Raw genomic sequence first — 11307 nt, forward strand, 5'->3', positions numbered from 1 at the left:
AAAGGTCCGCTCCCCCATTAATTTACCCCCCCCCCCCCCCACGACCCCATTCAAAAAAAAGAAAAAACATTTTCCAAAAAAAAAAAGTTAACCCCATCCCCACCTATTTTTTTACTCTCCCCTCGTATACTTTCCCCTCCTGCATGTAACCACCTTTTTTGACATGCCCCATTCATGTGTCGCCTTCCAAGGTGCTATTCGTGTGCATGGGTTTTTGTTTTCAAGCATGGTCACCATGCTACAACGGTCGTTCATGTGTGAGGCTGTGGATGCAATTTTTTCCACATGGTGGTGAGCTTGCAACTATTCACACAAGCAAACATAGTTTGCAATCGAGTACCCTATTTCTGACATTTTTTAATTTTCAAAAAATCCACAAACACATTTAAATATGTCTAGAAACCATTAAAAATATAAATAAAAATAAAAATTTACAAAAAATACTTTTAAAAATGTAAAAGTTTTCTTAAATTTTGGATAACTCAAAAAATGCTAATAAATATAAAAATATAAAAAATTCAAAAGCTTTAATATATCATTAAAATTCAATAAAATCTCAAAAAAAATCAAAAAATTCTAAATAAATTTCAATCATGATTATGACTAGTCAAAAATACATAAAATTTAGACAGCATATTGAAAATGATTTATTTAAGAAAAAAATAAATAATGAAAAAATGGAAAATTTTAGAAAAATAATTTTTCAATGCATAAAAATCCTACAAAATTCTTTTTCGTATTTTTTATATTTGTCTTGCCATTTGGACACTCACATTCATCTATTTGTTTATTTATTAGTTCAAAAAAAGCCCAACTTAAAATATATCAACACAAATATATGAGAAAAAAAAACAAAACGAAATGCCAACACAAAATCACGCAAGTGATAACTCCTTCTTTATCCCCATTTTATTTTGGTATTAGTATTTAGTTTTTCGTACCTTAAAAAAGGCCAACTGTTACGTAGTCCACCTGTTGTTTTCATATGAGGGTTTTATATTCTTCAGCTTTGTTTGGAAGTGGGATTTTGCACATCAGAGCTTGCGGATATCCACACACTGCCAGGTTCTTTTTCTTTTTCCCTCCTTCACATGCACTGTAACATACATATAATTGTAATTAAAAATCATCTAGCCATTGGACCCAAAAAATAAACAAAATGTACCTCGTAAATTTCTAATTAAAAAGAACCTTACGCTTACAGGGATTGAGGTTTTTCTTGGTCTGAGACAAACATCTTGTCCGTCTATATTTATTTTGATGGTCCGAGTCTATGGTTTAGTCTTGATTTTTGTATTATGTCTAGGATATAATATGCATGGCATTTTCTTTTCTTTTGAGTGTTTGGTTTACAGGGTTTTTGGGTGCATGTATGTATGCATAGCATGAAGCTTTTGGCCGCATACGTATGTAGGTCATGTCAAATTTTTCGTGGGATGTGAAATGATTTGGGAGGTTTGGTCTAGTCCAGTCAGTCTAGTCCATTCAATTTTTTGTTGTTACTTTTGTTTCCTTGTTATTTATCTGAGTGGTGGTCTGTGTGGGTTTTGTAGGAATCCTTCCTCCTTTTCTTGGTTTTGTGTGTGTGTGGATAATCCAGTGTGGTCTAAATGGCATCTTCTTCCACACCCCTACTTTTGATTCAACATGTACTATTTACCAATCCATGATTATTATCTTCTTTTGGACGTTGATTGTATTCAAAAGGCTAGTCTTCATCTCTTTATGGCCTTGAAGCTTCCTCCAGTGGTGGATACAAAGCTCTATTACTCTTTTCTAGAGACTTACAATAAGCTTTTGGGCTTGATTTATGGCTATCGATTTTTTTAATCCCTTGCTACTTTCAATGAGGCCTTGTTCCTACCTTTTGAGCTTCCCCTGTGCCTAGTGGTAATCATTCATTATCCACTGCAGAGATCCTTGCCTTGTTGTAGAAGGAGACCTCTACTCTTTTAGTAGCAAATATAGCTATCACTAGTTCAGGAGTATTAGTGACACATATTTTCTCTTCGTTATGGAAGCAATTATGTCAATTTCTCCAGGACCACTTTATGTCGAGCAAGCATGCATCAAAGTGTTTGTCTCAAGAAATCTTCACAGCATCAATCAGAATCCTAAAAGGGGTTAAGCTTAATTGGACAACTTTTTTGTTGGCTAAAATGGATCAACATTTTCAGTGTGTCACAAAAGCTCAACTTAGTATTGTTTCTTATGGGGTTTTTCCATAGAAGATAATTTAGTTGATAAATTCATGTACCTAATCCTATTCCACTTCCGTAGCAGTCTCCACCTTTCCTTCTCCTCCTATGGAAGTTAATTCATATCTAGGAGATGTACCCCTTGCCAGAATCATTCAAAAGAAGTGTTGCACACATGGTTCTTCTGATCCTCTCCATGTTCCAACCCCTATGGTACTGATTTTGATATGTAAGATGTCTGGTAACTCCCTTCCCTCTTCCTTGCCTTGTACCAACCTCTTTGGAGCACAACGAGAAGGATAATTGGATCTGTAGATTCCTCCTTCCTTGCTAATAGTACTTATTGGATCTATGCTTTCACAGCTAGTTTCTAGTGTTTAGTTTGCTTTGGAGACTTCCATGACTTCCTATCTCTTTAGATAATCTATACAGGAGTGTATACCTCACTGCAAGACAAGGTGGATTCTTTGAGATCAGTCAGCTTACCAAAGCTCTGGAGGATTTAGCTTATGAAAAGACTACTTTGAGTGATATCCAAACACAAAATGACTACAGCTACAACTTTGATGGATTCAGAAAAGGTCATGATTAAGGAGTTAGAAGCTAAGGTTGCTACTTTAGAGGAAGAGAATGCATCCTTAACCAAGGAGAAAATTTCCACACTTGAGGAAATGATAGAATTAGCTCGTAAGCTTGGTATGTGTGACAGCCAGTTGTGGTATTCCCAAGAAACTGTAGAGTCACAAAACAAGTTTATTGAAGAACTTAATCAGAAAGTTGCTACTTTTTATGTTCCTCCTCTAGCCCTACTGTTGTCTTCTTTGTTGTCTAAGGAAGAGCTAGATCATTTGCAATAGAAGGTTCTATTATGAAATGGGTTTTCTACCAAAGTAGAGCACCTTCAACAGCATATGAATTGTGTTCATCACGAAGATTTTATCCACTAAGTTGTGAAATGGTGCTACCTCCATCATCCTTCCGGATTCAGAATCAACAACAATGCTTTGTGTTCTACATTTCCTTGAGTAATGTGGATTCAGAACCTTGAGATGAGGATGGGTGGCAGAACATGTAGTCTGTAGATTTACTCAAAGTAGTGTTTGATAGATTTGTTGATGAGTTGATCTCTCATGATTAGTCTTGCACTTATTTAAATATTGAATCAATGACTCTCTTTTTTAACATCTCATGATGCACCTGTCTCCATGATAACTATATACACAATTTATAATTGCTTTATGGAGCATTGTTCAATACATGGTGCTGGAAGGTGGCAGGTAGCATTTTGCTCTAGCACCTACTTCTTTTTTTTCTCTATAATTATTGCTATTAGCATCACTAATTTATTGCACGCAAATCGTGACAAATCTATAAAGATATGTATACCGATGTTTTTAGCAATGATGAGAACAATTTTTAGATGAATATTTTCATCACTTTAGATGTCGATATATGGCATGTATCTTGTAGTGATTATTAATAATACTTATGAAAAAGACAAGTTAGGGAGAAGAAAAGAGACTGTATAAACAATGCATATACTAAGAAACTACTGAGAGACGAGAGACACATTGAGAGAAAGAGATGAGTGTGCTTAAATATATGGTTTGTGTGTGTGACTGTATTTAGGTAACATTTATCTTCAACAAAACTCAAATCATATAGATAATTTAAAAATTAATAAATTATCTTCAATCGCATTAATATAATAATTACTTTAAAAGAGCATGAAATAATATAAAACATATATACAAATTCCTAAGAGACAATATAACCATACATAAAGAATGGTAAACTATAGTTCATATGAATTTATTTTTTTAAATAAATAATAATTAATTAGGATACAATAAAACATATAATTTTTAATTTGAAACTAAAAACAAAAATTTCTTAAATTTTAAAAATACTCTAATAGTTGTTCATTTTTTAACTTTTTGTAATCCACTTTTGATACTTTACAATTTTTTGGTATAGAATGGAAACCTTTTGTCATTTATAATTCTAAATGCATGGGTTTAGCTTGACCATGGGACCAAGGTATTGGTTCATGTATCAAGATTGCTATAAGATGCACCTCAATGTTAGTCGTACTGTACTCAAGCATATTGACAATACGTATTCATTTTTAGAATCTTTGGTATTCATAAGATCATGCATTGTGCTTTTGTAAGATAATGGTTAAATTCTATTCTTTTAGCCTTGTCAAGCTAAAAAAGTGACCTCAATGTTCTCTCTTCTCAAGATTAGACTATGCACCTCAATGTTGATACAAGAGGCACCTCAATATTGCCCTTTTCAACACTATAAGATGCAATTTAATAATTGGCCTTAATGTTTTCTCTTCTCAACATGAGAAAATGCATCTCAATGTTGATACAAGATGCATCTCAATCTTTCTCTTATCAACATCGTACGATGCAATTTAATATCAAGAATGTATTTAAGTGTTTTGATATCTAAAAGTGGAGAATGTGCTTTTAGCCAATCATACTAATTGCATATTTAGGACCATTATTCTATCAATAGCTTCAATTCAATAACTCAATTCAAGTCTACTACCCTTATTACACTAATGTGCACTAAGACGAGTACTTTGACATCAAAGTAGTTTGGTGCCACAGCTTAGTCAAGCTTGACTTGTTTAAAATCTTTTATAGTAAAATTTGAGTAGCTTTTGTCATCGTTTTGCACTTTGACATTGACATAAAAAGTATTTTTACATTATTCTTAGATTTTTGTCAAGTTATACACTTAGAGATCAATGATAGTTTTTGTCATTCCACTTAAACATTGACATGAAAACTACTATAACATTGTTCTTGGATTACTGTCAAGTTACACACTTAGAAATCGATTATGCTTAGAAATAGTTGTACTTTGTGAACCTAATTCATGTCAAGTCCCTTAGAATAGGGTACACTTGTACACTTTGACATCATATTATTATCATTTTTTCACTTCAAAATTTGACCTGTTTCATGCAAGCCCCCTTAGAATAGGATACACATTGACACCCAATGAAAGCTTGTGAAGTCCCCATGGATGATGGGCACAGTTTGGCATCTTGAATCAAATTCAAGTTTCAATATGGATAATCAAATCATATGAATTTCCAATCATGTTGTTATCATTTTCCATATCAAAATTGGCATGAAAATTACTTTAACATTGTACTAGATTTCTAACGATATACTTTGATCTATTTCAGGTCAAGCTCTCCCTTACAATAGGGTACACATTTATACACCCAATGAAAGTCTTCCAAGTCCCCTTAGAATAGGGTACACTTTGACGTCCTAACTCAAATTCAAGATTCAACATGGATAATTAAATCATATGGATGGTTTAAAATTGATAAAATATTTTGTTCAATATGATACACTTAGCTATCATAAGATATATGTAGGGAGCTACATGCTAGATCATAATAATTAATAATGTATTATTATAGACATTTTTCTTGTAAGACTTCTACACATGGTCTTCCTTATGCCAACTTAGAGGAGTGTTGATTGCTTCCTACTCATGGTAGACTATCTTGTAGCCTTCAACTTCTTGCTCATGGTTGACTGTCTTGTGGCCGTGTTGTCAAGCACTTCATGATTTAAGAATATGACTCTTTTGCAATCCCTACTTGAATTGACATCTTCATAATCATACACTACTCGTAGTCCCTTAAGAACTCCTCTGTATATATCATCTAAATTGTCACAACACCACGTGTGTGATTACTATGTGAAGGAAAATCAATAGAATATCCTTGTTTGTGATTATAATATGACTTTGCTTACCAAAGGATCCTAAAGACATTGTATAGCTCTTCTAGGTGTTTAGTAAAAGTGACTTAACGTTAGCTTTGTATTTCACGATGCTCTCCAACCACATGAGTAACCATCATATTGTTGAGAAACATGTAATATGTTAAGTGATAGATTAGATTTTTAGTGCCAAAATTTGTTTACTTTTTGACGTAGATGCATGTAAGGTATTTTATCTTCTAATGACTACATACTTATACATCAAGGTAGGACATTTCCTCATTTATTGCTAAGGCATTTTGCATTGTCTTCACACAACTACATTACAAAGTAAAATATTAGTTATGTATTTTTTGTGACATTGTGCTAACTATTAGCATCTCAACAAACCATGTTCATGTTTAAGATTATCTTAAAGCTTAGCATGATGTTTTGTTAACTATCAATAGCATCCCAAACTGTATTCATCTTGTACGATAAGAAGACTTCAATGCCTCTATTCAATTTATTGCTATTGTGTTGGCTTTGCAAAACATACATTTTTCTCATAGAGATCCACTAAAACAAGACTCCAATGATTGCTATGTCATGCACATTAGATCCACTAAAGCAAAAGTAATTTAATTAGTGCAATCATGCACATCAAATTAATTGTGAATCAACATCTCACAATCTCTTAGATATATATTTTATATTTTAAAGGTAAAATGATAGTACCTATCATTATAAGAAAAAACTAGTTTATCAAAGTTCTTGATACTATAATGTTGAAAAAATCTATCAACTCCAAGACATGATCACAAAGGTAGTGACACTAATGGGTCTATGACTAATAGATTGTTTTGTTGCTCAAGACTAAACTCCAACCTTAGAATCCTATATCCCATTGCAATCTAGAAGTTTGACTTATATAATAAGCGTGTGGGATTTAAAAATTACAATGTTTATATTAGTACCTCAAATATGCAAACATTATAGGATCTAATACATATGTGTTCTCAAATTGCAATATACATACATCAACCTCCCGCAACTCTACTTTACTTAGTCTATCTATGTCACATATCTCTATTGCTATGGAACCAAAAAGTTGATCTAGAGTCCCTATAATATTTTCTGATAGCAATATGAAGAAAAATACTTATTTTTAGTAGCCAAATCATAAATTCAAACTTTGGGTCCCTAGAAAACAAGTATATCAAATTTAGTGTTGTATTTATGCACATTGAAATATCAACCTTGAAATATCAACCCTCTCTCTTTGAGATGTCTTTAAAATAGAGCTTGAACCCTTGGGCTAGATAGTTTTCAACTTGACTTGTGAGGAAGAGAGTTATCACTCTCTCTTTGATCAAACAAAGCTTGGCCATGTTCTCAAAGCTTATGTCAATCCTCTCTTATTGAGATATCTTTGAGCTAGAGCTTGGTCATATGCTCAAGCCCAACCCTCTCTCATTAAGATATCTTTGAGGTAGAACTTAGACATATGCCTTTGAAGTTTTACTTGGGGTAAAGGTCTATCATGTCCTCAAGTAGAGCTTGGTTGCCATGGTAGAGTTTCTATTTGGGAGCCATGTGATAATGATTACCTCAACTCTCTCTTTGAGATACAAGAAAATACAGCATGCACATTATTAATGTGTACATGATTTAAGAGCTCAACCAAAGACATGTATGATGGATGATGTGGATAATTATTTATCCCCTTATTATGTAAAAAAACTTTACTCCACTAATAATTGATAAAAGCCATACAAGAAACGCAAAGGAAACCAAACCATGAGTATCTTTATTATCATCCATGGGTCAACTATACCAAATAATTGTCATTTTGTACATGGATAATATAGACAATTATATAGCCCCTCAATGAAGGAATACTTTAATCCACTAATATACAATACAAGCTTTTAGAAAAATACAAGAGGAATTAATATTGTGAGAATCTGTATCATCACCAATAATAATTTTACATGTAGTCATTCATTCATGATATAATGTGTGATGTCACATTATAGATAAATTATAGCAAGTGTCTTTTTAAAGATGCTTGATTCCATTAGTGCCTTCATAGCATAAGCATTCTCCTCATGATGTTGGAATGTGTTAGCTAAAAACACAACCAAAAGATGGTATAGTTAATACTAATTTGAGACATGATATAGTTAATACTAATTTAAAAACTCATCGAGTAGTTATAAAGGCATAAACTTGTTATATGTAGATACTTACATGGTTAGCTATGATTAGCTTCTAAATCCATATTAGTGTACCAACCTTTCCAAGAATTTCTTTGTGACATCTGCAGTCATCCCACTTCTTTTTTTGCAACTCAACATTTTTGCTAGCCCTATCAATTGGACAAGTCTCATTCTACGAATTCTATAAACTTATTTTCGAAGAATCTATAGAATGTGTTAATCAATTACAACTAGACTTATAGTTCTTCCTTCCATGGGATTTATAGGAGACAATCTCTTTTGGTGAGAATTTTCATTTTACCATCTATTGTTCATATCATCTTGCTCACACACAACCTCTCTTACCTAGTTGTACCAAGTTTTCCCTTCATATAGAGGTATTTTTACATATTGGTTGTCTGTGATAGCAATTCACACATTAGAGGCATCATTCAACACAAGAAGCTGGTAGGGAAGTAAATGCCTTATAAGCATGTCATCTTCCTTTTCTTCAATATCAAAAGTGGATGGAAAGATGTAGTTCACACTTGGTGTCACACAACCCTTATAAGGATCATCATCAATAAGGATGGTTTGTTTAGCATCACATCCAAATTTCATAGCCATTTTTGCTAAGGACTTGAACATTGCTTCGACACCTAACTTCCCTAGTCTATACATTGTCATTCTCTCAAAATTGTAATAGTGCTCCTTACTCCAAACGACAAAGAAACCTAAAGCAGGTCCCTCTCGCCTACTTTTTGTTGTAGACTTCTAACCATTGACACGACATTATGCTATTGTCAATCGACCTGATTCCAATATGAATCTTTCTAGCAAAACATTCAAGAATTCCATACAACCAAGTCAAGGCACTAGATACTTGTTAGGGATATACATTATAGATTCGTGAAGTAGTGATGGTTGGATACAACACCTGAATAATAAACTATTCAAATCTAGTACCACTATTAATACTAATTTCTCCATTGTGATCGATGTTATAGAAATGATCACAATGGATTGGGAAGTTGAACTCATATCAACACATATTATGCATAACATAAGACTTCAATATTATAGAATTGAATTAATCTCTCCCTACCTTGAAATAATATTTTTTAATTTCAATATACAAGTAGCACATATACATTTAAACCCCCTTGAGGTTGAATTTGGCCCTACGGGCAAGACAGTTTCAACTCTCTCTTCATTATATCTTTTAAGGGTACATCTTGTCCATGTGCTTAAGCGTGGCCTCAAGGCCAAGAAAGTTTCAAATCTCTCTTTGAGATCTTGAGGTCAAGACAATTCATGCAAGCTCTACATGTTTGAAAATAAAAAAATCACTAACAAATATATATAAATCAAGAAAACTTTAAGAAAAATAGAAAATTTTTGCTTTTATGCATGAAAATTTACAAAAATTTATGAACATTTTTGTGAATCTATGATGTGGCTAGGTCATGAGGTTTAGCCTAAATTTATCCCCATTATTTATATTATAGTACACATTTATTGCTTTTCATATTAAAAAACACATAAAAAATACTCTCTACACCTACCAATGAATGCAAAACCATAAACAGTAGGGAAAAAAGGGTTATAGAAAGTTGAATATCATGTGGAATGCTGATTTTGTGCATATCTTGATATATAGGATTCATTTGTTTTGAGTCTTTAAAGAAGGGTAGTAGCATGAATTATTTCGATGCTGCCTTAGCAACGACACACTGCGTTAGGATGAAATCATGAAAAGAATTGTTAGTGCACATCCACACTATTTGATCTAGAAGTTTACTTGTTTGTGCACATAAAGACATTCACTTTGCATCCGCATCTTATAGATGGTATCATGACAATTTTCTCCTAGATGCATAGTACTTGTTCTCGAACAATTGACCCACATTGAGTGCGAGGTTCCCTAAGCCGTAGGTTTAGATTATGTTTCCTTTGGAGCCTGATTTGGTAAGGATTGAATTATCTCCTAGAATGAATATTAAAAGAGAGGACTTTATTTCACATGTATTTTATGTTGAAACAACATATCCTAGGGCTAATCCTTGGGATATAGAAGAGCTGTAGTGGGCCACAATGATAAGTTGGGGGATACTCCCTATGTGTGTGATACAAAATGCTAGACACCATTATGTTTGGGTGCTCCAATTGCTTGGAGTTGGAAAGGGCAACACATTGGACTACGATTTAGAAATAGTATTTTTAAACACATTCTTTGGTTAAATTAGTTTATATTGTCCATACGCTCCTCCTCGTTGCCGCGAGGTTGTGGGGTTTTTTAGGTGAGTTTAGGAGGCTCAACTAGAGTCCTAAAGCCATTTTTTGGTCCCAACACTTGCCACCCCAAGGAAGATCCGATGCTTCAAGATTCTGTGTTTCAAGGACCATTGCATAACAACAAAGCTTTCCATTTTCATAAATCCAAAAATAAGGGTTTTCTCTATAACATGCATCAGTACTTGAAAGAACTTGAAATACAACTAGAAATTCCTCAGCATCCTTGATGCACGCCCCCCTTGGTTTGATCAATTATACACATACCTAATTATAGACTCTCTACTTTGAAACATATATCCAAGAAAAAATTACCCTTAATTTTGATACTTGCCATGCATACTTGCCATTTAAGATGTTGTTCTAGATCCTTAATTGCACCCACTTGATCTACCAACAACCATTTCACATATGTTTTTGCATATGAAGGAAACTTGATATTTGATCTTCCAACTTGAATCTTTGATTTAATCCAATCAACACACATTTCTTACAATTGATTATATATACAGTCTTGAATCATAAATTATTTACATAATTATTTCCAACTATTACATTTTTAATTAGTAAATGTATTGAATATAGGAAGTAGTTCCACTTGCACAACTTGATCCTACTTTATTTTCTTCACCCTGCTAGCTATATCAATATTATCTGTATCTTTGACACCCTTTGTAAGAAATATCATTTTCTGTATAATCTTTGTATATAGCATTTTTATGTCATTATCTACTAGTCCAACCAAGCAATGAAAAGTACTAGCAATTGGTTTTTTCCCATCCAATTTCCCTTCCATTGCTTAATCTAGAATTTTGAGCCATGTCTTATAGATGCCTTCTTCACACATGACCATGTGGGAAAGCTTTTGTTGAAAGC

The sequence above is a fragment of the Lygodium microphyllum genome, chromosome 1 (assembly GCF_053477565.2).
Source record: "Lygodium microphyllum isolate KBCC chromosome 1, Lygodium_microphyllum_v1.1.10, whole genome shotgun sequence".
In the NCBI taxonomy this organism is placed as follows: Eukaryota; Viridiplantae; Streptophyta; class Polypodiopsida; order Schizaeales; family Lygodiaceae; genus Lygodium; species Lygodium microphyllum.